The sequence below is a fragment of the Microcebus murinus genome, chromosome 6, assembly GCF_040939455.1.
Source record: "Microcebus murinus isolate Inina chromosome 6, M.murinus_Inina_mat1.0, whole genome shotgun sequence".
NCBI classification, from domain to species: domain Eukaryota; kingdom Metazoa; phylum Chordata; class Mammalia; order Primates; family Cheirogaleidae; genus Microcebus; species Microcebus murinus.
This window is the reverse complement of record NC_134109.1, coordinates 62,784,304-62,788,507: the sequence shown is the minus strand read 5'-3', so window position 1 is coordinate 62,788,507 and position 4,204 is coordinate 62,784,304. Positions and strand designations below refer to the sequence as shown.

Genomic DNA, 4,204 nt, shown 5'->3' with positions numbered 1-4,204 from the left:
TAGCTGGGCATGGTGGTGCATGCCTGTAGTCCCAGCTACTTGGGAGGCTGAGGCAGGAGGACTGCTTGAGCCAGGAGTTTGAGGTTGCTGTGATCTAGGCTGACGCCATGGCACTCACTCTAGCCTGGGCAACAAAGCGAGACTCTGTCTCAAAAAAAAAAAAAAAAAAAAAAAAGAATGGAAAAGAAAGAAATCTAAAAACTATTTTGAGGGAAGATATATCAGAATTTAAATGATTAACTTCAATTTTTTTAAATCCTTACCCACGGAGAGAACTTGGAGGCTAGGAAAATGATTATGCTATTAACAGAAAATAGAAAAATTAGAAATAGGGACCTTTACCAAGATTTTAAGGTGTATTTTCCTTTATTCCAGCACCATTCTTACCTTTGCCACCCACTTGCTTCCTCCAAGATTAATGACTATAGTACACTTTAAAGAAACCCTATCAAAAGAATACTGTGGGCTGGTTGTCGTGGCTCACACCAGTAATCCTAGCACTCTAGCAGGCCAAGGTGGGAGGATCCTTTGAGCTCAGGAGTTCCAGACCAGCCTGAGCAAGAGTGAGAACCCCGTCTCTACTAAAAAAAGAAAAATAGAAAGTAATTAGCTGAACAACTAAAATATATATATATATGTAAAATTAGCCGGGCATGCTGGGGCATGCCTGTAGTCCCAGCTACTCGGGAGGCTGAGGCAAGAGGATCACTTGAGTCCAGGAGTTTGAGGTTACTGTGAGGTAGGCCGACACCATGGCACTCTAGCCTGGGCAACAGAGTGAAACTCTGTCTAAAAAAAAAAAAAAAAAGAGAATGCTGTGACACTTTCGTGTTTTTAACGATTATTGTTATCATGTTATTATTTTAAACTCAAACATAAAAAAAAAATTCAAACATGAGATCCCAAGGCAGGGCGCGGTGGCTCACGCCTGTAATCCTAGCTCTCTGGGAGGCCAAGGCAGGCGGATTGCTCAAGGTCAGGAGTTTGAAACCAGCCTGAGCAAGAGCGAGACCCCTTCTCTACTAAAAGTAGAAATAAAATAATTGGCCAACTAAAAATATATAGAAAAAATTAGCCGGGCATGGTGGCGCATGCCTGTAGTCCCAGCTACTCGGGAGGCTGAGGCAGGAGGATCGCTTGAGCCCAGGAGTTTGACTTTGCTATGAACTAGGCTAATGCCACAGAACTCTAGCCTGGGCAACAAAGTGAGGGTCTGTCTCGAAAAAAAAAAAAAAAAAAAAGAAACCAGCCTGAGCAAAAGCGAGATTCTGTTTCTACTAAAAATACAAACATTACAGTTCAGTTTTATATATAAAAAAGAAAAAAAAATAGAAACAAATTAATTGGCCAACTAAAATTACATAGAAAAAAATAGCTGGGCATGGTGGCGCATGCATGTAGTCCCAGCTACTCAGTAGGCTAAGGCAGAAGGATTGCTTGAGCCCAGGAGTTTGAGGTTGCTGTGAGCTAGGTTGATGCCATGGCACTCTAGTCCAGGCAACAGAGTAAGACTGTGTCTCAAAAAACAAACAAACAAACAAACGAGATCCCAGAACAAGAGCATTAAAGGTAAAGAGTAAAGTCCTGAGGAAAACAAAAAATCTAGATAAAGGCAACTGGCCATACTCAAGTACACATCCCAAGAAACCAGGGAGTGTTTACATGATATTTCACCTTGATGCCAAAATCTATGTGTCATGGACCATTAAGCATTGCTCTATGCCAGGCACAGTATAAGCCCCAGTGAGTAAGTACAGACCTGATCCTCAATACACTGTAAAAGTCTAGGGGAAGGCCGGGCGCAGTGGCTCATGCCTGTAATCCTAGCACTCTGGGAGGCCGAGGTGGGTGGATCCTTTGAGCTCAGGAATTCGAGACCACCCTGAGCAAGAGGGAGACCCCGTCTCTACCAAAAAATAGAAAGAAGTTAATTGGACAGCTAAAATATATAGAAAAAATTCGCCGGGCATGGTGGCACATGCCTGTAGTTCCAGCTATTCAGGAGGCTGAGGCAGGAGGATTGCTTGAGCCCAGGAATTTGAGGTTGCTGTGAGCTAGACTGACACCATGGTACTCTAACCCAGGCAACAAAGTGAGACTCTATCTCAAAAAAAAAAAAAAAAAAAGGATAGGGGAAGAGAGATGTAAACACTCCCCTTCTCCTTTATCGTAGTGCTTATTACATAATATTGTCAGGCACACTGTGGAAACATCAAGGAGGTGACGGCATCTTGGAAGGCTTCCAAAATGATGTGTAAATTGGGTCTTAGATGTTGAGTCAGAGTTAGCCAGATATTAGGAAGATAATATGGACAGGAATAGAGGTGTGAAGAGGTCCCGTCTTAGGGGAAGAAAAGGACCAGGCCACCTTTAGGCTTAGGCTCCACTTTGATGAAAGATTTCTAATATGTACACAGTCACTGGAATCAGTTCACAGGACCCAAACAGAAGATACTCTCATAAAAATCTAACCTTTTATTTTATTAAATGGCAGGTACTATAAATTAATTTTTTAAAGTAAATCTTGGCTGGGTACAGTGGCTTATGCCTGTAATCCCAGTGCTGTGGGAGGCCAAGGTGCAAGGATCACTTGAGGCCAGGAGTTTGAGACCAGCCTGGGCAATACAGCAAGACCCTGTCTCTACAAAAAACTTTTCAAAATTAGCTGGGCATGGTGGTGTGCACATGTATATTCCTAGCTACTCAGGAGGCTGAATGGGAGGATCACTTGAGCCCTGAGGTTTGATGTAGCAGCGAGCTATGATGATGCCACTACACTTTAGGTTGAGAGACAAAGCAAGACCCTGTCTGAAAAGAAAAAAAAAGGGTAAACTCCTACAGTTATCTTATAAATAGCACAATTACATAGCATTATGTTTTTTTGTTTGTTTTTGAGACATAGTCTCACTCTGTTGCCCGGGCTAAAGTGAGTGCCGTGGCGTCAGCCTAGCTCACAGCAACCTCAAACTCCTGGGCTCAAGCAATCCTTCTGCCTCAGCCTCCTGAGTAGCTGGAACTACAGGCATGTGCCACCATGCCCAGCTAATGTTTTCTATATATTTTTAGTTGGCCAATTTCTTTCTATTTTTAGTAGAGATGGGGTCTCGCTCTTGCTCAGGCTGGTCTGGAACTCCTGACCTTGAGTGATCCTCCCGCCTCAGCCTCCCAGAGAGCTAGGATTACAGGCATGAGACACCATGCCCGGCCAGCATTATGTTTTTATATATGAAGAAACATTAAAGATAGCCTACCGTCTGTCGTGCTGAAAAATCCAAGGTAATACCCTGTGCCCTCCCTGACTTATTATCCAGCCTCTTCTATAGTATTTCCAGTGTTAAGAAATTACTACTTCATGAAGCAATTCTTTCTTTCTTTCTCTCTCTTTCCCTCTCCCCCCCTCTTTCTTTCTTTCTTTCTATAAAGCATAAAGTGAGGCAGTGCATTTTACTTTGATCTACTAACTACAATCATTACAAGGCGGTATGATAGAAAGACTATACACATAGGAGTCATCAGACCAGTGTTTGAAACCCAGTTGCCCATTTTACTAGCTGGGTGAACTTGGGAAAGTTATTAACCCCTTCAAGTTTGTTTCCTCATATATCAAATGAGATAACAATAGCCACCTAATATGATGGGTATTATAAGAATTGAAGGAGATTATGTGTACAAAGAACCCAGGCCAGTAGTTCTCAACCTTAGCTGCGCATCACATTCACTTTGGGAATTTTTTTTAATTGACTTTATTTATATATTTATTTTTAGAAACAAGGTCTCCCTAATTTGCCCAGGCTGCTGGACTCAAGTGATCATCCTATCTCAGCCTCCTGAGTACCTGAGACCACAGGCAAACACCATTGCACCTGGCTTAAATAGACATTTTTTTTTTAACATGGAATGCTTCATGAATTTGCGTGTCATCCTTGTGCAGGGGCCATGCTAATCTTCTCTGTATCATTCCAATTTTAGTATGTGTGCTGCCGAAGTGAGCACAGACTTAACTTTTTAGCATTCATGGCAAATTGAGCAGAAAGTACAAAGAGTTCCCATATGCCTCCCTCCCCAACACATGCACAGTCTATCCCACTGTACATTTGTCACAACTGATGAACCTACATTGACATCTCATTATCATCCAAAGTCCATAGTTTACATTAGTGAATGTTTAGTAAACAGTTTACATTCACTGTTGGTGTTGTACATT

General features: G+C 42.2%; 1 non-coding gene across 1 annotated transcript; it reads right to left on the bottom strand.

Moving 5' to 3' along the window:
- Positions 1-3,886: 3,886 nt before the first annotated feature.
- On the bottom strand, positions 3,887-3,993 carry LOC142871624 (U6 spliceosomal RNA). The gene has a single exon (XR_012919858.1). It is a non-coding gene; the product is annotated as a U6 spliceosomal RNA (small nuclear RNA).
- Positions 3,994-4,204: the final 211 nt, after the last annotated feature.